The sequence below is a fragment of the Oncorhynchus tshawytscha genome, linkage group LG03, assembly GCF_018296145.1.
Source record: "Oncorhynchus tshawytscha isolate Ot180627B linkage group LG03, Otsh_v2.0, whole genome shotgun sequence".
Taxonomy (NCBI): domain Eukaryota; kingdom Metazoa; phylum Chordata; class Actinopteri; order Salmoniformes; family Salmonidae; genus Oncorhynchus; species Oncorhynchus tshawytscha.
Window position 1 is genome coordinate 42,358,892 of NC_056431.1, and position 27,020 is coordinate 42,385,911.

Genomic DNA, 27,020 nt, shown 5'->3' on the forward strand with positions numbered 1-27,020 from the left:
TCAATGTCATTATGTGAGCTCTCTGATACCCTGGATTCGTCTCCGGACGAGAGGCAGCGAGACACGTGGCGTATGTAACCTCTGTCTGCACAGTGTTTGTCAGCCATTGGAAAAGGTTATCAGACAGTGGTGTCCGAACCTTGTACGTAACAGTATGATCATCCCTAGTGAAGATCTCATACCTTGTCCAATACTCCTGTATGGTTTTCCAATAACATTGTGGTCAGATCCTAGTATTTTTTTTCTGTCATGATGTTCAGATTCACAAATAAAGTAGACCATGTCATATTTCAAAATCCTGTATTCCTTACAGGAGGAAATGGAGGACAAAAGATTTGAGACTAAAAACGGGAGAAGCAGCAGGAACAGAGAGTTGATTTTAATATTGCTCCATAACACCTGAAATTCATCGGAGAGTTAACAGTGAATGTGTGGGTGTGCAGCAGTGGATCCTATACCAAGTGTATTCAGGGCTGAGAGAGTCACTTGGGATACTCATCAGACTATTTTTATTTTGATGAATGTGCAGAGAAAATAACTAATTTCCTTTCTGCCTCTGAGCCATCTTTAAAAAAAAAAGCTCCTCTCTGCTAAATGAACGTTTCCATAATCCCAGTGTGCACTTCTCTGGGCCTCAGAGCTCCACTTTATACCATATCCTAGCTAAATGTGCAGCCTAATACGCTGGTCTACGGCCTTAGAAAGCTGTAAATGTTCACGTTAAAAGAAGGATATTCCATTAGGGCTGGCATTGCCAGGGACCTCATGATACAATATCATCACGATGGTTAGGTGCCGATACGATATGCATTACGATTTTCACGATTCTATATGCATTGCGATTCGACACCGACTTTAATTGTGATTCGATGTTCCAAGCATATTGCTAACCACATGTCTGCTGCAGAGGGACAAGAGAGAGCCGTGATAAAACGAGTTTTGATCAGTCATGGAAATATAAAAGCGCTGAAAACAAATTGGTTCCCCATTTAAAGAGATGGAGAACGAGCTATGGGAGGAAAAGTTGTGCAGGTACAACCAACTTGAGCAAAAATAATAAATCGCAATATTGTCAAAATAATATCCCGATTCGCAAATATCAATTTTTCCCCTAACACTATATTTTAAAAGAAATTATTGTTGCACTAGAGGCTACTACTCAGTTCCAACTGCATCTGAAATCAGCTGCTTTTTCAAGGCAGTTGGCTTTTTTACTGTGAAGGAAATTGGTCTATAGATAAAACGTACCAACATACCTCATATGGTGTTCTATTCTATCATTTATTATCCAACATTGTCAGATTCAGCTTATAAAACAATAATTTTACAAAATGTCAAGGGTTCAAGGCTTGGCTAAAAATCACTTGCTACTTTACAACCTGAGGGACAAAATATTCCTTGTTGACATCACACTAAACCAGCCTATACTGTGTAATCGAATACAACATAGGGTCAATTATGTCCATAAGTAATACAAACTCTCACCATACTGTAGGCTAATAAAAACCTGTATGTAGTTGCTCGTGAGTGATGCGGATCCAAAAAGCTTGTTTTACCATGACAAGAGGCATGTTACTAAACCTGTTTAAAGCTGTGCTGTCTGCTAGCACAATGACTGGTTTGACTGTGGACTGAGCCCACATCTTTCAATCATCACATCACAAGGTTTCTGAGAATGAGGCTACAGTGAGTGAGCTAATCTAGCCCATTCATTTCCATACAACATCTGGGAGTACTTCAACTGCTCACCCCTGCCCAGCAGAATTCTGAAGTGGTCTGGGATTTTTTTGTTTTTTAAATCTCATGGCTTATATGAATGATAGGTCTATGTGATCTCAGGGAAGAGATGGGCATGCACACAGACACACAAATAGCCTTTTACAGTGCACTCAACATTCACAAGACAGCATTCTGGGGTAAAATATCTAACCGTGGCGTGCTGACAGAAACTGAAGGGCAGGCTGAAATGAATGAAGTGAATTCTCAGCGGGAGTGGCTCTGGCGGCTCTACACTCATTTGCATGCGAAAACATAGACTGCCTCCTCGGTCACCTGTGACCACATGAACCTCACAATTCCTCAAGTTTCACACATCCCGAACACTCCCCTCCCGTATTCAAGGCAAAAACCCACATGAACCTTTTTCTTGCCACAACATTTCAGGTGCTGTAAGTCACCGCAAGATAATGAAGGTGCAAGCCATTCCAAAAGGCTGAAATTGGAGCTGATGAGATGCTTTCACATAGTCATGAAGCTTATCAAACCATAACAGTCAAATACCCCCTATTTTGTGTTGCCCACCACCTGTATGCCCTCTAAGATTCCTCACAGTTTGTGTTTTGCTAGCAGGCCCAGGTGTATAGAAGCTGGTGTGAAACAGAGCAAGTTGCACACGGAGAGAGAGAGAGAGTCCTGCTCCTCCTCACACACAGCTCCTGTTACCGCCAGTGTGCTGTGTGCAGCAGGGCCTGAAACAGGGCAGGACAGATGCCTGGCATAACAGGAGAATCTCACCCTCAATAGGAACGAAAATAACTGCCTCTTGACTTCCAGGGTTTCAGATACAACAACAACCTCTCGAGTGGAAAGACAGACACACAGGCTACACCTCTGCATTAGGCTTCACATAAATGGGGGGGGATTCTCATCGCAAACAGGCCTAGACAGACTCAATGACTTTGACCACAGGTACAGTTTAGAAATGTTCTTTAAAAGATGTTCTGTTAGACTATAACATTTGATTTTTGATTTATTAAAAAATGGGAACGTTAAAATCATTTCATTGTTGTTTCACGAGAAACTACAGACATCTCCCAAATAGCAGCAAATTCCATATTTAGGTTACTACTTTTGACGGGAGCCCTTGTCTAGTGCATTAAGGGATTTGGGTGCCATTTGGGATGCACACTATATCCTTTCACTTGTGCCTGACAAACAAGGATTCCTGAGGCAGTACTGGTGTACACAACAGCTCCATGGCCAATGTGCCCGGTCAATGTTGTTATCATTGTCTCACCAAGGACATGCCACAGCCTTTCCTAAACACCACATTATCCCACTTAATACTATTCAGCGCTGTTTGCCTCTCCTATTGAGATACAACTCATCTCAGTTAACCTTGAGCAACAGTACAAGGCTTTCTGTAGGGTAAAGGGATCTCGACGATATCCATTTCGTTAGATTGCTCGTGGAGTGAGACGGGAGGAGACAGGAGTCAGGCCTACTGCTTGGCTGGCCGGTCTTGCATTTGTAAATGGGACTGTAGACCGGAGCGGGTCCAGCTAACTAACTGGCAGGTTCATCTCTCTGTAAGAGCTGGGAGCTGCAGCAAACCACAGCAGTGGGACAGGACTCTATCAGCACTAAACTCACATCCATTCTTATTGCTAGGTTTCACCGCTATTGTACAAAACATTAGGAAGACCTGCTCTTTCAATGACAGACTGACCAGGTGAAACAAATCAAAGTTTGTGTCACGTGCGCTGATAATAAACAGTGGCGAGGCTATATACAGGCACCAGTTAGTCGGGCTAATTAAAGTAGTATGTACATGAATGTATAGTTAGTGACTATGCATATATGGTAAAGAGAGTAGCAGCAGTGTAAAGAGGGGTTTGGGGACACACACACACACACTTGGCTTGGGGGTAAAAGCTGTTGAGAAGCTGTTGAGAAGTCTTTTGGTCCTAGACTTGGCGCTGCAGTACCACTTGCCATGTGGTAGTAGAGAAAAAAAAGTATATGGCTGGGGTCTTTGACAATTTTTAGGGCCTTCCTCTGACACCGCCTGCTGAAGAGGTCCTGGATGGCAAGCCGCTTAGCCCCAGTGATGTACTGGGCCATACGCACCACCCTCTGTTGTGCCTTGCGGTCAGAAGACGAGCAGTTGCCATACCAGGCAGTGATGCACGCACATGCTCTCGATGTTGCAGCTGTAGAACCTTTTGAGGATCTGAGGACCCACGCCAAATATTTTCAGTCTCCTGAGTGGAATAGGTTTCGCATGCCCTCTTTACAACTGTCTTGGTGTGTTTGGACCATTCTAGTTTGTTGGTGATGTGGACACCAAGGAACATGAAGCTCTCAACCTGCTTCACAACAGCCCCATTGATGAGAATGGGGGCGTGCTTGGTACTCCTTTTCCTGTAGTCCACAATCATCTCCTTAGTCTTGGTTATGTTGAGCGATAGGTTGTTGTTCTGGCACCACCCGGCCAGGTCTCTGACCTCCTCCCTATAGGCTGTCTATTCGTCGTCGGTGATCAGGCCTACCACTTGTGTTGTCTGCAAACTTAATGATGGTGTTGGAGTCTTACCTGTATGTAGTCATGGGTGAACAGAGAGTACAGGAGGGGACTTAGCACACACCCCTGAGGGGCCTCCAGTGTTGAGGATCAGCGTGGCAGATGTGTTGCTACCTACCCTCACCAGCTGGGGATCGCCCATCATGAAGTCCAGGATCCAGTTGCAGAGGGAGGTGTTTAGTCCCAGGATCCTTAGCTTAGTGATGAGCTTTGAGGGAACTATGGTGTTGAACGCTGAGCTGTAGTCAATGAATCCAGATGAAAGCTCTGATGCCTTATTGATGTCACCTGTTAAATCTACTTCACTCAAAACAATGCAGATGAAGGAGAGGAGACAGGTTAAAGAAGGATTTTTAAGCCTTGAGACAATTGAGATGGATTGTGTACGTGTGCCATTTTGAGGGTGAATGGGCAAGACAAAAGATTTAAGTGCCTTTGAGTGGTGTATGGTAGTAAGTGCCAGGCACACCGGTTTGAGTGTGTCAAGAACTGTAGCGCTGCTGGGTTTTACCAACGCTCAACAATTTCCCGTGTGTATCAAGAATGGTCCACCACCCAAAGGACATCCAGCCAACATGACACAACTGTGGGAAGCATTTGAGTCCCTGTAGATCGCTTGACACCTTATAGATTCAATGCCCCGACAAAATTAGGCTGTTCTGCAGGCAAAGGGGAGTGCAACTCAATATTAGGTAGGTGTTTTTAATGTTTTGTACACTCAGTGTAAGTTAACACATGTATTATACTATACCCTTTATACTGTTAACATTTGAAAAATCGGACAAATATTGTTTCTAGTTTCTGACTGCACATTTTTGGCTATAATCTGACAATAGGAGCCTCTTCAGTCTTATTCAAGCCTGCTGCTTCAGGAGAACCATGTCTAACAGACTAGAAAACCAACTACAATGACAGCATCTGTCAACCATTCGTTTGTACAACAAAACACATATTTGGTGGACTATACGAAAACCAGCATACACTTGCCTTTGAAAACGAGGCCAAATTAGCGAGAGCAACTTAACACCACTTGGCAAATTAGCCGACATCTGGAGTGAATGACAGGCACTCGAATCGTATTAATTGTGACCGTGAGGGCAGGCAGGGAAGGGAAGCAACGCAACGCTTTTTTTCCTTCTTTTTTTCTCCTGAAGGATGCCATCTAAAGCTAAACATTTCCTCCTGAATATTCAGGCCAAGTGAATACAATATTCATTTTGCTGCAGGAGAACAGTTGATGCATAACAATGAGAGCTGCTAATGAAATCAACCATCAAGCTGAAATACATACATATTAAACCGGGGTCTCAGTGTCACTCGCTTTTTTTTGTTGCATCGTTTGTTCTTTTTCCTCATTTCTCTCCATGACCTTTCAATATTTTTCTCTTATCTTGAATTTGCTCACAGCCAAGAATGATGATTGCATTTCATGACGATTTTATTCTGGGCATGTACAAATAATCTCTGACGGGGTCTCTGAAAGCTTGCATTTTCTGACCGAATTAAAAAAAGGTTGTTTTCGCAAACAATGCATTTTAAAATGTTATTTGAACAAGAAAATCCTGAGCCATTTCACGACTCCAAATATCATAAATTAAGTGTAATTGCCATTCTGCTAAACCTCTGTTTGTGCCAAGAGTATAGGCTTACTTATGCAACTTACGTCATTTATAGCAGTGTTTAAGTCATTAGAAGTAGGCTAATCGAATGCAAATCTTGTTTAAAGATCAGGTTTTTTCAAATCAATGATCATAATTGTTAAACAAAACAAATGCAGGGAACCTATTTACAGTGTTTCTCCTATATTCAGCCAGAAAAAGATACCCGTGTTTACATTTGATGTCCGTATAAACACTTACATTCACACGCACAGTGTATTTAATCAAGTACAGGACCAATGGGAGTGAGAGAACCAAAGCACTTAGGCTAAATCTCTGTGTAGCAGTTTGCTGTATCTATCATTTGACTATCTACGTTGGTTGCGAATACCTGACGAAAATAGCCTACATTTTAGACAAAACAGCAGGTAGCCTAGCAGTAATATTCATTAAATACAGGGTCCCTCTTAGGAATGATGAAAAAAAGGCAGTGCTTTTAAAAAAAAATGTTTTTGCCTAAGCCCTACACAGCACAAGCCAATGCTAGTTTCCTGACTCCGCATACAGATCTTTCCCTTAAATTGTCATTTGAATCATTTTTGCACATTCCTTGTAAACAAAGGGAGGGGGATAATTGATCAAAGTGGGAGAAAGAGATCCCGGTGAGTGGTGGAAGGTCAGCCCCTGCCAGCCAGCCGAGAGAGCTGATAGGGGGGGGAAAGAGCCCCATTGCTCCCGAGCTGCCATTCCTCTTTCCTGACAAAGACTCCATCTGCCACCGAGCCATTCGCAGCCTCCGATTCAGAATATCAATGATTCCCAACCATTCTGCAAGTCTAGCGTTCACCTTGGTATCACCTCTACGTGCGTCTGATGCGCTGACGGTACAGATCTCCTCCCTGCAGGCGGCAGTGCACTGCAGGCTGCCAGCCCAGCCCGCCACAGAGCACAGCACTCATACAGCTAAGTGGCATTTATGCAGTTCCTGGAAGGACAGCATTTTATTAGCATCAATATTATTTAAGTCTTTTCAGATCTGTGAGAGATTTCCAACCCATTATAATTCACACTCAAATGGTAATAAGCGGTGATTGGCGAAGTGGGAAGGATTTAAATCATGCCAAAGTAATGAGAGTGGGATGCTTTACCTGCAAATCAGTGATTTCAGGGAACACGGTCTGAAAGGATTTTCATTTTGCCGTGCATAGTGTGTGGTGTGCATTTTGCCAGCCCTCAGAGGCGATGGGAGTCAGAGTGAGAGGGTGGAAAAATCCCCTGGCCTCTGCCGAAGTCTCAATGCCAGCATTAAGGGAAAGACAGGCAGCTGGTCCTAACATCCCAATGATACTAAAGAGAATTCAATTTTCCCCTTCGCCATCTGCACACCAAACCACAGAGACACACTTATGGGACAGCCTCCTCTCCCATTAGAAAAACTCCCTTGTGTCGACCATGCCAGTGCTGTCCCAAGACCCTGTCTTTCCTGACCTCTCGACCCTGAGGGGAAGCGCCGGGATTAGTTCAAGTTTATTGACAACAAATTAGCGTCTGTGGTGGACGCAGATGGCCGGAGCTCAACCCTCGGCTTCAAATACCGGTTCTGTAATAACTTCCCTCACGTTCACAGTTATACCTTATTCCCACTGCCTTTAAAATAGAGGAACAATGCACAAATCCAATCACAGCCAGAATGAGATATGGAAATTCCCTGATGTGTGGTTGCTTCAAATGGGGCTTTTTCTCATGTCTACTTCTCATGGTCTTGAGGCCTTGAGAGAAAGGTCACACTAGGTCTTGTACTAAGCACAACTGGCTTTGTTTCAAGTCGGTGATACCTCCGCCAGGGGGGCTACTGAGGTTAGTATGTAACACCAGAGAGAAAAGAGGGGGGGGGTGGATCTATCCTATCAGTTTAGGAGACAGTACTTAAAGCAAGACCTGTGTGACCACCTCCCTCCAGCCAGATCCCCGGGGAGCACAGCCATCCTGACCCCAGCTGTCTCAGCCAGCAGAGACACACAAATCCCCTGCCTCGGCCTCCCTTGCATCTCCACCCTTGCCCCCCTGCAGTCCTCAGCCTGCATACTTTTAAAACACACCCAACCACCTAGCCCCGACAATCTCTCCCCCCTCTCCATATGCAGATACACGGCTCACTGCGGATGACCTACAATCGCTCGGCAAATTGAAGCTCAACAATCATGGTAGTGCAACAGCACAACTGAATCATGGCAGTGCGCTTCATTAAGGTACATTATTTCCTGCTATATTTGCCTTTCCGAAGAGGCATAAATATTTGGCTCCGTTTGTGCACACATTAGCAGCAAGGCAGGCATGCATGCACCACACGGGAGACGGAATGAGTGGTTTACACCCTTCCAATGACAAGCAATATCTAACGTCTCCACCGAAGATCTGAGGATGAATTAATTCAGGGAATGTATTGAACAAAGACAAGAATCCAGAGAGGTTAAGCAGATGAGAAGTGACAAAAGTCTGACTTCTCGGTCTCCACAGTACATCAGTAAAGCTGCTGACCACAGCATAGTTGTTGACAATTAGCACGTTACAAAGTAGCATAAAACAGAGACCTTCGGTGTCGGATGAGGTTACCAGTATGCTGCATAATTCACAAGAGTAAAGCCCCACTGATGTGTCTCCCAGACGGTCGCCTTTCAGAGAGCGGTCTGACGCTGAACAAGCTCAAGTGTAGCAAGATATCTCGCAGACTGTATTAGGGCTTAACTGAATGAATAGCCTACACTAAATGTTAGCATAAAAATTGGTAGCGTACACAGATTTGCAGACATAGTCGGGGGTGCAGCATAATGATAGTGTTTTAGCTCCAACAGTTCAGTAATATCTAGCAATAAAAATACTTAAACGAACACACTATCCGGAAAAATATATAAATTAACAAATATTAGAACGAGCAATGTAAGAGACTGGAATAAATAACAAATGAACAAAAATAAATAAATATATAACACACTGTCTGGACACACTTACTCATTCAAGGATTTATCTTTATTTTGACTATTTTCTACATTGTAGAATAATAGTGAAGACAACAGAACTATGAAATAACACATATGGAATCATGTAGTAACCAAACAAAAGTGTTAAATTTCAAACACAATATATTTGTTTTTTCAAAGTAGCCACCCTTTGCCAGCTTCATGAGGTACAGTAGTCACCTGGAATGCATTTCAATTAACAGGTGTGCCTTGTTAAAATTACATTTGTGGAATTTCTTTCCTTCTTAATGCGTTTGAGCCAAATCAGTGGTGTTGTGACACGGTAGGGGTCGTATACAGAAGATAGCCCTATTTGGTAAAAGACCAAGCCCATTATTACTTTAAGACATGAAGGTCAGTCAATACGGAACATTTCAACTGCAATCACAAAAACCATCAAGCCCTATGATGAAACTGGCTCTCATGAGGACCGCCACAGGAAAGGAAGACCCAGAGTTACCTCTGCTGCAGAGGATAAGTTTGTTAGAGTTCCAAGCCTCAGAAATTGCATATATTGCAAATAAATGCTTCAGAGTTCAAGTAACAGACACATCAACATCAACTGTTCAGAGGAGACTGTGTGAACCAGGCCTTCATGGTCAAATTGCTGCAAAGAAACCACTACGAAGAAGAGACTTGCTTGGGCCAAGAAACACAAGCAATGGACATTAGACGGCTGGAAATCTGGCCTTTGGTCTGATGAGTCCAAATTGGAGATTTAAGGTTCCACCCGCTGTGTTTTTGGAAGATGCGGAGTAGGTGAACGGATGATCTCCGCATGTGTGGTTCCCACCATAAACACGGAGGTGGTGTGATGGCGCTTTGCTGGTAACACTGTCATTGATTCATTTAGAATTCAAGGCACACTTAACCAGCATGGCTACCACAGCATTCTGCAGCGATAGTCCATCCCATCTGGTTTGCACTTAGTGGGACTATCACTTGTTTTTCAACAGGACAATGACCCAAACACACCTCCAGGCTGTGTAAGGGCTATTTGACCAAGTAGGAGAGTGATGGAGTGCTGCATCACATGACCTGGCCTCCACAATCAACCAACCTCAAACCAATTAAGATGGTTCGGGATGAGTTGGACCACAGAGTGAAGGAAAACCTGCCAACAACTGCTCAGCATATGCGGGAACTCCTTCAGGACCATTGAAAAAGCATTCCAGGTGAATCTGGTTCAGAAAATGCCAAGTGTGCAAAGCTGTCATGGCAAAGGGCGGCTGAAAAGAATCTATATTTTTATTTGTTTAACACTTTTTTGGTTACTAAATTATTCTACAATGTAGGAAATAGTTTTTAAAAAATAAAGAAAAACAGTTGAATGAGTAGTTATGTCCAAACTTTTGACTGGGCCATTCTTGATACACACGGAAAACTGTTGAGCATGAAAACCCCAGCAGCGTTGCAGTTCTTGACACACCCAAACCAGTTTGCCTGGCACCTACCCTGGCACCATAGCCCGTCCAAAGTCAATTCAATCTTTTGTCTTGCCCATTCACCCTCTGAATGGCACACATACACAAACCATGTCAAGGCTTAAAAATCCTTCTTTAACCGATCTCTCCTACATCTACACTGATTGAAGTGGATTTCAAGTGACATCAATAAGGGATCATAGCTTTCACCTGGATTCACCTAGTCAGTCTAGGTCATGGACAGAGCAGGTGTTCGTGTAATGGACAGTAGGTGAAAAGGTGTGAACAGCAGTAGTAATATAGGATGAGCTATGAATAGAACACAGTACTTACATATAAAGTGGGTAAAACAGTATGTAAGCATTAGGGATGCACCGATATTCCATTTTGTCGATACCCAATAAATAAAAAAATCCAATAAAAATGACACCCGATATTAAAAATGTTGAGGCCTTTTAAGCATTCTAGTACAGTTAAATAGTTGAAACACACACCAAAAAGTTATTGTTGGCATTTGCGTATGTCCCCAAAACCCATTTCTTTCACTTACTTGCTGTGCTGTTTTGTTGTTCATTTGTTCAGTCTCAACCAGAATTTCATGATACATGTCAAGAAGTTTCAGCTCCATGGCCTCTCTTCCTCAGTGCACACTGTCACTGTGTCCATTTCCATCTTGTCCAGCTGTGTCTAACATTTCATGTAAACCCTGTTTCTTGTCTGCATTGAAGTAGCAGTCCTTGTACCTAGCATCGAGCATGGTGGCGACACAGTAAAGAGGCTCAGAGAGAATGCCACTGAATCGCTTGTTCACAGCCTCACTTGTTCACAGCCTCAAGTACTTTCGCAAGTTAACCCCACGGTCTGTGTGGGCAGTTTTGTTGAGCAGGCGTTTCAATGCCATGACAGAGGGTATCATGTCTGCTGCAGACACAGTTGATTATCTTATTTCTCCAGTCAGTTGGAGCTAGGAGTGTGTTCATGTTTCCAAGTTTCAAACATGTTCTCAAATGCCATCGAAATGGCAGCAGCGGTATGAGAACCAGCACATTCTTCAGCATGCAATATGGCTTTCCTGTGCACGAAATCCTCGTCGACCCACTGTGCTGTCAGACTCAGCATGCTCATGGGGCTGGCATCGCTGGTCCAAATGTCAGTCGTGAAGCTAATAGCAGTGACGCCCATAGCAAGTAGCTCATAGATGCACAGTATTGTTGAAATGCACAACTCCGGTAGGGCAACATCTGAAAAATAGGGGCTCGAGGTGCTCTACCAGTCGGCGAAAGCCAACATCATCCACAACAGAACGGTTGACTGTCAAGGGCAATGAATTCCATTATCTTGGCGTTAAGTTGTATATCTAAAATGTCTATCAAATGACAGCACAACTTGAACTTATTTAGTTATTGGAAGGGTGCGCATAGTATTTTTCTGCTTTTGTTCTGTGTAACGCTGTATTTTTCGTGGAGTCATTACGTCATCTACCTATGATATACCTGGGCTCCAGAATGGCGCAGCAGTCTAAGGCACAGCATCTCAGTGCTAGAGGTGTCACTACAGACCCTGGTTTGAATCCAGGCTGTATCACAACCAGTTGGGAGTCCCATTAGGGCGGCGCACAATTGGCCCAGTGTCGTATGGGATTGGCTGGTGTAGGCCGTCATTGTAAATAAGAATTTGTTCTAGGTTGACTTGCCTAGTTAAATACAAATATAGGTATGCACATCGGCGTTAAACTAGACAGACATCGGGCCGACACCGATGTTGGCAATTTTAACTAAAATCATCCGATTCGGCTATATCGTACATCCTTAGTAAAACATTAAAGTGACCAGTGTTCAATGACTATGTACATTGGGCAGCAGTCTCTAAGGTGCAGGGTAGAGTACCAGGTGGTAGCTGGCTAAAACAGTGACTAAGGCTAGTGGTGACTATTTAACATTCTGATGGCCTGGAGATGGAAGCTGTTTCTCATGCTCTCGGTCCCAGCATTGATTCACCTGTACTGTCTCCGGCTTCTAGGTGGTAGCGGGGTGAACAGGCCGAGGCTCGGTGGCTTAGGTCCTTGATGATCTTACTGGCTTTCCTGTGACAAGCCAAATTTCTTCAGCCTCCTGAGGCAACACAGTGCATAGCTTTAGTGCTAGCCACAGTGCATAGCCCAACTGACATGTGAGCAACCAGCACTAAAACCAAACACAGAGGACAAAGTTTGGTTGGAGGAACCCAGCAATATAATAGAACAGTTTGTAGAAGAGGAGATTCAGCCAGGGCGACTGGCTGGGCTGATGCAATTCATTGTGAAGTCCTAGCATCTTGCGGCCCAGCTGCCCACTGCTTGTGACCTTTGGGGTTTGTTCTACTCTCCCTGGGCTCGCCGGGGATTGACTATCTGGTTGTGTCCCGAATGGCACCCTCTACCCATTGTAGTGCACTACTTTTGACAAGGGCCAATGGGGTTCTTGTCAAAAGTAGTGGACTATACAGGGAATAAGGTGCCATTTGGGACACATCCCCAATCATTAAAACACCTTGCAGTCCCAATCGAATGAGGTGGAGCGACTCTGCTTAAGCATTACTGACTCCTTGGAAAACAACCCACCTTGACTACGGTTCCTCACAACAGCTCTGGTCTGTTATTCACAGGAAGTCTTGCGATCTACGTAGGCTAATAATAACTGATGTTGTAGTTAGGGCTGGGAATGGCCAAGGACCTCAAGATAGGATATTATCACGATACAGTGCCTTCAGAAAGTAGTCTGCTTCTAAATCTGCATTGCTTGCCGTTTGGGGCTTTAGGCTGGGTTTCTTTATAAGCACTTTGTGACATCTGCTGATGTAAAAAGGGCTTTATAAATACATGTAATTGACATTCACACCCTGTGACTTATTCCACATTTTGTTGTGTTACAGCCTGAATTCAATATTGATCAAAAGTTTCTGTTGTCACCCATCTACACACACACAATATACCCCATCATGACAAAGTGAAAACATGCTTTTAGAAATGTTTGCAAATGTATTGAAAATGAAATAAAGAAATCTAATTTACATACATATTCACACCCTTAAGTCAATTATCTTTGCCAGCGATTACAGCAGTGAGTCTTTCTGGGTAAGTCTCGAAGAGCTTTGCACAACTGGATTGTACAATATTTGCCCACTTTTATAAATTCTTCAAGCTTTGTTAAGTTGGTTGTTGATCATTGCTCGACAGCAATTTTCAAGTCTTGCCTAGGATTTTCAAGATGATATAAGTCAAAACTCTAACTAGGCCATTCAGGAACATTCAATGTCTGCTTTATAGGGTATTGTGTGTAGGCCAGTGACACAAAATCTCCATTTAATCTATTTTAAATTCAGGCTGGAAAAAGTCCAGGGGATGTGAATACTTTCTGAAAGCACTGCATGTATTGAGACTCTCACAATTCTGTATGCATTGCGATTCATATACTGTGATTTTACTGCGATTCGATGTTCCAAACATATTGCTCACCATACATTGAGTGTACAAAACACTAAGAACATAGTCTTTCCATGACATAGACTGACCAGGTGCATTCAGGTGAAAGCTATGATCCCTTATTGATGTCACCTGTTAAATCCATCTCAATCAGTGTAGATGAACGGGAGGAGACAGGTTAAAGAAGGATTTTTAAGCCTCGAGACATGGATTGTGTATGTGTGCCATTCAGAGGGTGAATGGGCAAGACACAAGATTTAAGTGCCTTTGAACAGGGTATGGTAGTAGGTGCCAGGCGCAAGAACTGCAATGTTGCTGGAGTTTTCCACGCGCAACAGTTTCTTGTGTGTATCAAGAATGATCCACCACCCAATGGACAACTGCGAGAAGCATCGGCGTCAACATTGGCCAGCATCCCTATAGGAACGCCTCCGACACATTGTAGAGTCCATGCCCCAATGAATTGAGGCTGTTCGGAGGGCAAAAGGGCGGGGTGCAACTCATTATTAGGAGGGTGTCCCTAATGTTTGGTATACTCAGTGTATGTCTGCTGGAGAGGGACAAGAGAGGGCCATGAGAAAATGAGTTTTGATCAGTCATGGAAATAAATGTGCTCCCTATTTAAAAAGAAGATGGAGAACAAGCTATGAAGGACAAATACTGGAGTTTTGGTGCCGGTACAGACAACTAATTCAAAAATAATATTGCGATAGTCAAAATGGTAGAAATCCAGATATCGTTTACGATATATCGTAACTGTATCGATCCCCCCCCCCCATCACTAGTTGTAGTACACTGATACAGACACACGTATCCTGTGTAGATTTAGGAATCAACTTTGAAAAGAGTTCTTTCATCACCAGCTCTCTCTCCTCATCCTTCCCTCCCCACCCCTGGCCAAGAGCAGGGAGGAGGAAGAGCAGATGCTGAGGCTCGAGTATTTACTACCCCATATATAACACAGACACAGCAACCTGTTAGCCATTCAGGCTCGTCACAAAATACACTCTTTGAAGTCACACCGTTAACTGTAGGGAGGACATTAATAAAAAATGTAAAAAGGAGAAATAGAAAAATATCACTGGTGTTTCAGCACACTCAAACCCCCCCAAAAAGGGGGCCGGGCATCTCAGTAAAACACACCAGTCAATAGGGCTCTCCGAACCCCTTCCCTCCCATCCTGTCTCCTCAGCCTTTTCAGCAATAAGAGCAGGAGAAGAGTCAGGCAGGCTTCTAGGTAAACTCAAGGTTACTGATGGCTACCATAGGACATTCTGGATAACACACAACCTGGGCAGGATCTGGGATGATGGGATTCCTCTCCTCAATCCCCATTCCAACTCTTTCTGGAACGCTGTGGATGACCCGTCTCCTGACACAAAGATTCTATTAGGGTTTTCCTCAGGATCACAAAGTTAGCTGAAGAACGTCCCTGCCCTCGGTTTAGCACATCGACTTCAGTAGAAAATAACATGTTGCCGATGGTTACTTCGCATTGCCCTTTTACTTTCAACAATACACATTTCAAATGCTGCCGGAGGGAGAAAACAATTATGTGACACACTGTTTTGGTTGGACGTTTTACTGTTGAAGAATGGAACAGTGAAAGTTTGTTAGACCGTCAAGCCTCGGCTATAGCAGCCTTGAGAGGCCCGACACGCAGCCAAGAGGAAAGGGAAAGTCCAGCAATAACACTGTCTTGCTATTAGTGACATACACTAGACACCTGATAATACCTGCTCTCTCACACGTATGCAACGGTTGAAAACGGTTGAAAAACCAGTACAGAAACCAACGACTGAAATACTGAAGTATTTACAGTAAACGCCGGAGGTTTGTGCAATTCCTGAATCGAGGGACTTTGGGGCATTTCTCTGAGGCTTGTGTGTTGTAAACACGTGTTCTACATTGCACCGAAAATAACTCTGGTGCTCCTCACACCGTGTGGTAGTGATTGTTGCAGTCGTAAGTCAGACTGTCTGATAGGAGTGGAGCTGAAGCTTTGAGAGCCCTCCTGACATTGTCTGGGGTGCAACACTACACTACTATTTACAGAGGCAGCCATGCAGCCACTATTCAAAGCTTCTTTATGTAAAGTGGTTCACTTTCAAATTCAAAACAAAGGCAAAGGACAGCTCAAACTCCACCAATTACCCCAATTTGGTTGACAGTAATTTGGAAATAGCCAAAAGTAATAGAATGCTTCTTTTCATACAGATTAGTATGTTTTGAAACTCTGACATGCTAATTCCATGCACGACGGGCAAACTAATTAGAAATTCGCAAACAGAGCAAAGTGTACTGTAGCACAAACTAATTCCATTAAAGAGGGCCTTGTTAAATCTAGGCCTAATTGGAAAATGCTCTAATCCTATACCTAAATAATGCTTTGAACTGAAGAGTTGTGCTTAGTCCAGTAGCCTATCCCTTCGTGACTTTCAAAGTCCAATTTGACAAAATAAACAGATTTCGGACACAAAAATAAAACAAAAAAACAAAACAGGGACTTCAAACACAAACAGTGGGGACAAAATTGTTTACAGCTGCGATGGGCGATTAGAATGCAGTCAGTGTGACCAAACACTTACTGCTGAAGGATCCTCAATTCTGTGACATCACAGCTCTGCAAGCTGAAACAGAAGAAGACAACAGTCAGCCTAATTGCTTTATTTTATTGATTTATTCATTCTCCATAATTCTTGCCTGAAAGCAATATGAAAATAAAATAAAAATGCTAATTCGAATGGGTTTAGGCCTTGAGGGGGGAATACCTTATCCATTCTAACATCGACAGGGAATCAAAGCCCTGCTGCAGCAGCTTTGCATTATGGACCGATCAAACAAAAAGGCTGGTGTATTTCAAATATTACAACAAAAATCAGTTACAATTGGAATATAGCCATATCTAACCCAAAACTGCTAGTCTAACTAGTTGGAGTCAAATCGATGACTAAGTAGTCTACAATATTTCACATCTAGACAGATCCTCCTATTTGTACTCAAATGAGTGTCTGTCTCAAGTCCGGCAGCTGTTTGTCGGCCAGTGCAGTGGATTGAGAGAAAGCGTGCGACATGCTGGTGGTGTCTCTCCTCTCACGTTGCTGGAGGAGTCGTGTCACACTGGTGTGGAGCTCAACACCGTAAGGCAGATCTCAGCTCATCCACAAATCGCGCACCCCTTCTCTCCCCTCCACCAACACGCATATCATCCTGGGAGATTTGGATCACCAGAAACAACAGCACTTGCAGAAGCACTCCCAAACATTTCTGGCAAGACAGCAAATTTCTTGTATTTCATTACACATTTCCATCTGGGTTCGTTTCAATTGGAATGTGAAGGAAACGAGGGCTGTGGCAGTTTAACACACGGTGTCAGCAGCAGACTTAAGCACACATGATTTACAGCCTCGACGCATCACTCAAATTCCCCTAGTTCACCACGCAATCTGTCTACAGGACGACTACGGCTTCACAACGGAGCCAAGGGAAACAGACATGACTAGTGTTCATACAACAGACTATTATAGCAGCACAAACAATTGACTGTCAGCAATAGATCCAACGTCAATGTAAGCGATCACGTCAACGTTATGACAATGATCATCATTAAAAAAGACAGCCTATAAAAACAACAATGTAGTGAATGAGGTCTTTATAAATCAGACTACTCATTTTGTTTTCGTCATAGAGGAGATGAACATAAAGGGTCTCTATTCTATTTGTTCAGCGCTCCAGGAGTGGAGTCTAAAACTCAAGACAGGCTACAGATGAAGCAAGCAAGTATCGGCACAGATTCCTAGGCCTGGCCTACCTATGATTTATCTGAACACCAGCCTGTAACATATAAACTCAAACAAGTCATTCTCCTGCTGCACTTGATTAGGCCTAACTTGCTTTTTAGACAATCCTCTCTAGGAACTGTTCTCAGTGAGCACTGTTTACTGAGTGAGGCAAACAGGATGCTGTTAAAAACTACACTTGTGCCATTTCAGCTCAGGAGGCCATTTGCTCTCAGTCATCGTAATCTTGCTACGACTGCTGCTGCGGGCCATGCCATTTCCCTATCCTAGCAAATGCTTTGCTCAAAATGGCTTCAAGCCAATTACTGGTATCTAAGGAGTGTCTCCATCTTTATTCACTCAAAGGATGGGTATCAATTACACACTAATTAGAAAGACACGCCTCCTCCTGCTACAGCTTAGTAACAAATCCATCCTGATTCACCCGGTGTTGATAGAAGACAGTATTTTCTCCTCCTGTTTAGCATAACCTAAAACTACCAGTACTTTAACAGGATCTTAGGTTACACACCATATAGCCTAACCTGGTAATAAAGTTTTGACTAGCTGTAAACTCAGTGAAGATGATAGTTGATAACCCGTATGTTGTCCCTCTACAGTGAGGTTTATGGAGATTAAAAGCAGATGAAGAAGAAACCATTGGCGAAAGCATATGTTATACTCATGTTGTCCTATAGTCTTCGGAGGAAGAAAATGTAGGCTAACGAATTGGATCAAGGCCTGGGTCTAAGCTGTCCAAGATCCCCCATACATGACATTGAATTGTTGGTTAAGGGCTTGTAATTAAGCATTTCACAGTAAGGTCTACACCTGTTGTATTTGGTGCATGTGACAAATACAATTTGATCGGTTTCAATGTTGGTTAAGAAATTCAATATAAATAGCCTACAGGCCAACACTGAGGCACATTGGAAAAGGTTTAGCCTACATACAACAGCATGGGCTGACTAAAGAACGCCTCATCACAGAGTAACAAGTGGACACAGATTCTACGGCCCAGCCAGCAACAGATCTAAACCACTCATTACACTGTGTAGCATGATCAAACCAGCAGGGCTGTACAGCTGTAATGGTTTCCAAATGCTGCAACAACAAACAAAATCATTTCTCACAGAGTCACCTGGACAAACCCTTCCCTGCCATCCTGGCTCTGGTCTAAAACATGACCGGAGAGAGAACATGAGATCTTATTATCTTTTGAGACAGAATCAGAGGAAATAGACCCAAATGATAACCGTTTTGGATCCTTGGTTGTGTGGCGTTCCCAGGACAGCAACAGGATTCAAATCCACTTGAGGAACGCTGAGATGTTCTGACAAGAGGGAGTGCCGTTGCATCCCTGAGCGCCGAAAATGGTAGGGCAGAGAGAAATGAGTTGCTTCCTAAAAAATGCCGGTGCTCCTGCCTGTATGTTTAAATTAGCTCTAAATATTTGGATTACACCGGGGAGCTCTCCCATAGGATTTGCCATAGCCTGGAGGAGCCGTTTCTATCTCCACACAACTCACACATCAATAACAACCTCTGCAAAGTGCAATTAATACACTATTTAGCCCTCCCCACAACAGACAGGCTCTTCCTGCAACTCCATCTGTGCCATTTTGTGGTTTGAACAACAGCAGAGGGCGAGCGGGAGATGGATATTATCTCTTTTCTCTGATGTTTCATCCAGCGCTGGGAGCGTAAAAGGTCACTCCCCGGCCTCAAATAAAAAGGTATTTTCCCAGTAGTTCCTTTTGAACTGCTTGGGCTGAACCTTCTCATGTTACGGCTAGCCGTCTTTCCGTGGCATCACTTAAAGGAGAGAGACAATAGCATGAAACTTACCTTGAGAGAAAGCTCAACAACAGTAATGAGTAATAAAATAAAAAAAGCTATGTTCCAGGTTTCCTTTTGCCATCCTCTCCACACAGCTGTGATGGATTACAGAGTTTCAGCGTTTATTAGGGAGTTCAGCGGAAAACCGTTTTGTCTGTTAAACTAACAGTGTCTTAACGTCTTCAGGTCATTTACCAACCGCAAACATGTAGGTCTATCACCATACCTGGTCACAACTTGTAACACTTTCCTTTCCTGACAACTTAATATTGTGTCTTCACCTGATGATGCAGCACTAGCAGAAATGAGGAATAGCCTAATAATCCCACCTGCTGTAGTGTAGTAGGCCCACATGTCGTGAGACATCTCCATGCTCATACAAATAATTCCTGATAATCCACTCCTTCCACACACTGGGGATCATTTTAAACCATTCAGCTAAAACAGGTTCCTGCAGTTGGTGCCATGATCCAATAAAGCCGTTTAGGCTACTAACTAAATAAACTGAACAAGTATTGTTAACATGGAAAAGTGTCCGGAAGAGTTGTAATGGAGGCTAAAGGGGAATGGAGCAGCATCTTTCTAAATGCACAAATGTCATTCGTCTTTCCTACAATCATGTGGAGTGGCAGGGTCCTTTTCCCTCCTTCCCCCTCCTGCATCTTGGGAGACATTAAGCAGAGCTTGAATCAACAAAGAAGAATGTATCCAATGTTGGTTTCTACTGACCCACATTCACAACTGTTTTCCCCTTTTCTTTGTAATTTCATGCAGTGTTCGATAAATGTAATATTTAAAGCTGCAATATGTCACTTTTTGGGAGACCTGACTAAATACACATAGAAATGAGAGTTATAGATCTGTAACTCATTGACAGCAAGTCTGAGAAGCAGTAGATCTGTTCTATGTACGCTATTTCTATGCTTCCCGTTCTTAAGTTTCATTTTTGAGTCTTTTAATTTCAGTTTTGCACACCAGCTTCAAACAGATGAAAACACAACATTTTGGGGTATATAGAAAATATATTTCACAGCCGTTTAGATGGTACAATGATTCTCTAGACTATACATGCTTGTTTTGTCAAACTGAAATTTGCAATTTTAGAAACCAGGAAATGGCGGAGTGATTTCCGCACAGTTTATCTTTAAAACCGTGGCTGCAGCAGACCTGCTAGCACAGCTAAAATGGCAAGCCTTTGTGGCAGTAGTGACCGATTTTAAATGCATGAAGATCAATAAATAAAACGGGGCACTGCTGAAACACAATCTTGTTGTGTGAGTGGAATGGGTTATAACAGTCAGAGAACATCTTCACTCATACTGCAACCAGCTGTCCTGAATTATGAATACATACGTAGCATTGAGAGGCTAGATAAGGATCATATCACCTCCACCTTACCCGACACCCTAGACCCACTGCAGTTTGCATACCGCCCCAATAAATCCATGGATGATGCAATCGCCATCGCACTGCCCTATCCCATCTGGACAAGAGGAATAACTATCTAAGAATGCTGTTCATTGACTACAGCTCAGCCTTCTACACCATAGTACCCTCCAAGCTCATCATTAAGCTTGGTGACCTGGGTCTGAAACCCAACTGGGTCCTGGACTTCCTGACGTGCTGCCCCCAGGTGAAGGTAGGAAACAACACCTCCACTACGCTGATCCTCAAAACAAGGGCCCCACAAGGGTGCGTGCTCAGACCCCTCCTGTACTCCTTGTTCACCCATGAACGCCTCCAACTCAATCATTGAGTTTGCAGACGACACAACAGCGGTAGGGCTGAATACCAACAACGAGACAGCCAACAGGGAGGAGGTGAGAGCCCTGGCGGAATGGTGCCAGAAAAATAACCTCTCCCTCAACAAAATGAAGGAGCTGATTGTGGACTTCAGGAGACAGAGGGAGCAAGCCCCCACCCACAGGGCCGCAACGGAGAAGGTGAAAAGCTTCAAGTTCATCGGCGTACACATTACTGACAATCTGAAATGGTTCACCCAAACAGAGTGTGGTGAAGGCGGCGCAACAGCGCCTCTTCAACCTCAGGAGGCTGAAGATATTCAGCTTGGCCCCTAAGACCCTCACAAACTTTTACAGATGCACCATTGAGAGCATCCTGTCGAGCTGTATCACTGCCTGGTATGACAACTGCACCGTCCGCAACCGCAGGGCTCTCCAAAGGGTGGTACGGTCTGCCCATGCATCACCGGGGGCACACTGCCTGCCCTCCAGGAGGTCTACAGCTCCCAATGTCACAGGGAGGCCAAAAAGCTCATCAAGGACCTCAGCCATCCGAGCCACGACCTGTTCACCCCACTATCTTCCAGAAGACGAGGTCAGTACAGGTGCATCAAAACTGGGACCGAGACTGAAAAACAGCTTCCACCTCAAAGCCATCAGACTGTTAAATAGCCATCACTAGCCTGCCTCCACTCAATACCCTGCTCTGAACATAGTCACTGTCACTAGTCGGCTACCACCCGGTTCCTCAACCCTGCACCTTAGAGGCTGCTGCCCTATGCACATAGATATGGAACACTGGCCACTTTAATAATACATAACGTTTTACTAATTTCATATGTAATCTAATCCAGGCCATCCTATTCAACTATTGCTGTACATATACTTTTCTGTCCTACGTACTCTACATTCTATTCACCAAATCCCAGAGCCCTCTCTGGCCTCCAAAATACCAGCAGTTTAAATGTGTACTACAGTCCATGCAATTTCAGCTAAGGATGCAAATAGCAGTAAGCAGCCAAACAAAATGGGCCAAACTATTGGCATTTCAAACATGGAGCTCATTATCACAGCAGGGAACTTCAATCATTGGAGCATCCCTGCTTCAGCTAAGACATGACAACCATCTCCAGGAGCGGAAAAATAAACCAGAAGGGAAAATGTGTAATCTCCCAGTCCCTGACATATTCCTAATAAACGACCCTGCCTAATGTTTCTCCGGATCAGCCAATCAGAATGTGTCAACCCTGACCTACAAAAGGACTCACGTCAAGCCTTAAATTATTTTATTTTATTATGAAAACAAAAAGAGAGGACATTGAATTATACAGTATTAACCTCCATGGTTTGCATACAAAGACAACCTTAGATTTATTTATGCCTGTGTTAACAGCCTCGCCATGCTGTTCTTTACAGTGAACCGTCTGCCAATTTGATGAACCTCTCAGCCCTCAGCAGGAGTTCAGCGTCTTTGATTAATGAGTGCAAGCTTGTGAAAAAGGGTACGAACAGGAGGGACAGGGGAAAGAAATGGTGTGAAAACGCACAATTGCCAGTCCTCCATCAGGACGGCTGCCATAATTACTGATGGGTTTAGTTCATCCTTTGAGGAGAGCCAAAACACACTTGGGCCCCTTTCACATCCCACCAAAAGATAGAAAAGAGGCTGCCCCCCCCAGCCTTGTTAATAGCCTCACACTCAAGATGGCAATGGTGACTATTCACAGAGAGAAGCTACTAAATCACAACAACCTCATTTAGCCTAATACGGCTAGAGATTGCTATATTAACCCCAGTAAGCAAAATAAAACATTTACCCACGTTTGTGACAAACTCTTTAATCTTGACCGTTCGGAAGACCAAGTTGGAAAAAAATTAGAACATTAGCTGTGTTCGAGTACTCATACTAACCGTGACGTGAATGGAGTATATAGTATGCTTATTGGTCATAGTTAGTATGCCAAAATGTTCCCGGATGTCGTACTAAATTCAACAAAATACGAAGTACATGACACTATTTCCATACTTTTCGGGCCCCTAATGCAATTCTTCAGAAAATGGGCATGGCTTCACAACATTTTCAGATTTGAAGAAAATGGCGGAAAATATGCAGCCGAAGTCCGATGAGACCGAATACAAATTAATTGACAAACTAATGACAAATGTTAAGAAAATGTTGAGCAATTTAATAAAGTATCTACTTTTCAAATAAGTTACACGTTATGTTAGCTGACAATTTGTTAGCTACGCTATCTTTACCGCGTAGCATTACAGCAGTATGTACCGGTATGTTAGCTAGTTACCTAACGTAAGTTGGATACTAATACATCGAACGTGCCAAGGAAGTATATTAACTATCTGCTATCTAACCAATGTTTATTGACTACAGTAACTGAAAAGGTTGCTAGATCGAACCCTTGAGCTGCCAAGGTACAACTCTGCCGTTCTGCCCCAGAACAACCCATTGTTCCTAGGCCGTCATTGTAAATACGAATGTTCTTAACTGACTTGCCTAGTTAAATAAAAGGTAAAAATAAATATTTAAATTCTTAGCTAAGTGGTATAGTTATTGTGCATTTCAATGGACATTGTTAATTCTGGCTATCTACGCCGATTTCAGAGCACTCTCGCGCACCGTTGAATATGGCTGGTGTCAGTAAAAGAAAGAATCTAAAATTGTTGCCAGCAGCAGTTAGTCACCAACACGCTGGATAACATGAAAACAGCCTAACCAGCTCTGCTAAGGCAAGTAAAATGGTCAGAGTGGAGGTGTTCACTCATTTGTGTCTGGAAGTAGCTAGCCAACGTTAGCCAGTTAGCTTGGGGGCTTGACTGCCGTTGAACGCTTGGATCAACCATGGCGTGCTCCTCAGCCAGAGCGTCTAGTGCGCACTCTAAACGCTCCAAGAGCGAAACTCTGAATTTACAAATGCCCAGAGCACACTCTGGCACTGCAGATTGAATTTACAAACACACCTGAAATCGTAGAATGTTTAGCTAGTCATTTGTTTTGCTAACAAGCTAGCATAGCAACAGCATCAACTTCCAGTAGACAGGCGAAGCTCTAGTACGCTCAACTGAAATGATATTGTTCGTTTACAGTATACTAAAATGAACTGATAGTATGTACTCATTCATTATGTAGTATACAGTATGTTTGTATGAGTAGTCGAACCCAGATCTTCAGTTTTATCTTGGAAATTCAGATTGAATCTTATTTTTTGGGTAGATTAGGCTGACTTAATGTTGTCATCAGTATTAGGACATCTACCCTAAACAAATTCTGAATGTTTTACATTCTGGTACAGGCTATATTGTGCTGTTTAGTCTGCTTGAGCCTAGCCTAAGTTAAAAACAAACCTCATATGCAAATTAGTCTACCAGTTACACTAACTAACCTTTTGAAGCTAAATCATGAATGTACTTATGTGTTGTGCATAATAGCATACTTTTACAATAAGCTACATATTACACTCCATGCAAGGAATAGGCTAGACTGTACCCAAGTGGATGAATAGCTGGAAATAATGATTGAGCTGAAAATAAACTGTATTAATCACACCATTGGGCACTTAGCATTTAAAAGTGCTGTTTCAAGCAATTTAGCAACCGTGAGCTACTGATGAGATTTTCCATCCTTGAAGGACCCTACGATATTCCAAACATTCAAATGCTCCACTGCTGTTTTTCTTAATGCTAAAGCTCACATCCGGAGCCGGTGATTTGTTGCGATGCATTATTGTTCCCTCGTTCTGAGACTGTTTTCGAGAACATGAGCTCGGAATAAATATGAGGCAAATTCAGTGACCTTCCAGCGTTGTATCTGGTTATTGGTTGATTCATTGGCAGTTACTGGAGGCATGAATAACACATCAAGGCTGTAATCTGATTTATTTTGCTTCCTTGGCTGGAATGGCTGCTTGAGCCATTTAAATGATGGACCTTAAGGGGAATAATGTTTGCCGTTTCACTTAGACTGTGAGCAATAGTTAATTGACTATCAATTAACTATTTACAAAGGCCAATCAATTCCGCTGTAGAACCAGTGGAAAAAGCAGAGCAGTGTCAAAGGAAAAACCGATGTAACATGTGGAATCAATGGTCCTAACAAACAATCATGTTCTGAATGCAGTCTAGTTGAAGTGATACTAAAACATTCAAAAACGCATGACAAGGACTGTGGCTTGTTGTATTTAACACTTGTTTTCTCAGGTTATACATCACCTACGCATATTCTTTATTTTCTTTGGGAACGAGCAGAATATTTTATTTTCCTCACAGAGCAAGCGGTAAAGCTTCCTAGGACACCAATGTTCGCTTTGTAGCATCTACAGGTGAAACATTCTGGAGTGTTAAAGGAGACCTGGGTAAGGCCAAAATGTCAACTTTAATTATTGCTCACTTATGCTTTTAGATACAAATGTCAAATATATGTCAACAATCCTTCCTCCAAAGGACTATTCTATAGATTACATTCAGTTGAAATCCCCCAAATCATGGTATTTTGTGTATCTTGCTTTCGTGAAGAATCCCTCAATAGGCATTTGTAACCAGAGTTGAAACTGAGTGTCTGCACTGCTTGTGTGTGTGTGTGTGTGTGTGTGTGTGTGTGTGTGTGTGTGTAAATACATTTGAGTGTGTGTGGTGGGGGTTCAATTAATAACCACCAATGATATGTATTAACCCATCATTGATTTCCACAGTTGATTACCTACTAGCATCTCAACAAAATTATGCAGATGTCAAGTTGATGCATCATAGGGAAGTGGAAGGCATTCCCCATAAGAGAAAAACCACACATTAGGATATTTGGCTAAACATTTGCTCCTTTACATTTAAGCTATGCAGTGAATATCCAAACAAAGAAATGGGAGGTGGGGCAATTAGCACTTAGAGCAGAGGCATTCTGCTCTCAGAAGAACACAATTTTGGGGGTAGGCAGCATTCAAAGAATTCCCTGAATGAACCACAGATTGGCAGAGCCAAAGACCAGTATAGCCTAGTGCTGGTTCATTTTCGGACAGTCGCGTAAATAAGATAAAATGTTAGGAGTGACATACACAACAATATGCTGTATATGATGTCTGGACTGCTCATACGTTTGTAGAGCATTAGCCTGCCTAGGAAATCTATTCAATCAAATGGCATAAGCATAAGTTCTGAAAGTAACAACCCTTTACACACATCACATTAAAGATTCTGAATTTTGACTGATAAGTTTTCCTTCCCTTAATATTGAAAATGAAAATCAGTCCAGTAAGTCAAACATTGAGAACACTCAATCCCACCACCTGTCACCCTTCAAAATGACAAGCCATTTTAGGCCAGTGTGCCTTTGCATTGTTTAAACCTTCTCGTCATGAAAAAAAAATACTTAGACACATGAAACCAATAGCCTCAGTCATTTAGAAAGTTATAAAGAATGAAATGTTATCACAACTTCAGTTGACGTCATGTATCGTCCTCGTGAAACATTTGATCACTTTTGGTGTCTAATTAATAAGCATTCTGGATCTTTGAAATGAAAAGAGTGGGTGGATTAAATTGCCCAAGATGGCGAGTGGCTTGTTGTTTAGAGGGCAGACAAATGGTGCACATTGTAATAAACAAAGGGATACATTTAATAAACTCTGCTGGGCTGCAGTTGCTTTTCTTTATACGAAGCCATACAAAAAGATACGAGGAAAGGAGCTTCGGACCCAAGCAGTGGACTGGCTGACACGGATGAGATTTCCACGAACACCTCCAAACATATTGTCCCGAACAATTAGCTACAACACAAATAAGCAACAGCGAAATAATGTAATATGTGACTTAAATTAGGTTTACTCAATGAAGAGCAGACTTTGGCATCTTCA

At 42.9% G+C, this 27,020-nt stretch overlaps 1 protein-coding gene across 13 annotated transcripts in view; it reads right to left on the reverse strand.

Moving 5' to 3' along the window:
- LOC112235891 (bromodomain adjacent to zinc finger domain protein 2B) overlaps positions 1–27,020 on the reverse strand; it is a 96,365-nt gene that overhangs the window by 68,548 nt on the left and 797 nt on the right. For 12 of the 13 annotated variants that reach the window (XM_042316320.1, XM_024404494.2, XM_042316285.1 and 9 more), the window contains exon 2: positions 16,391–16,432. The exons of the other annotated variant lie outside the window; for it this stretch is intronic. The gene's annotated coding sequence lies outside the window, so the exon portion shown is untranslated. The remainder of the gene's footprint in view (positions 1–16,390; positions 16,433–27,020) is intronic. 13 annotated transcript variants of the gene reach the window in all.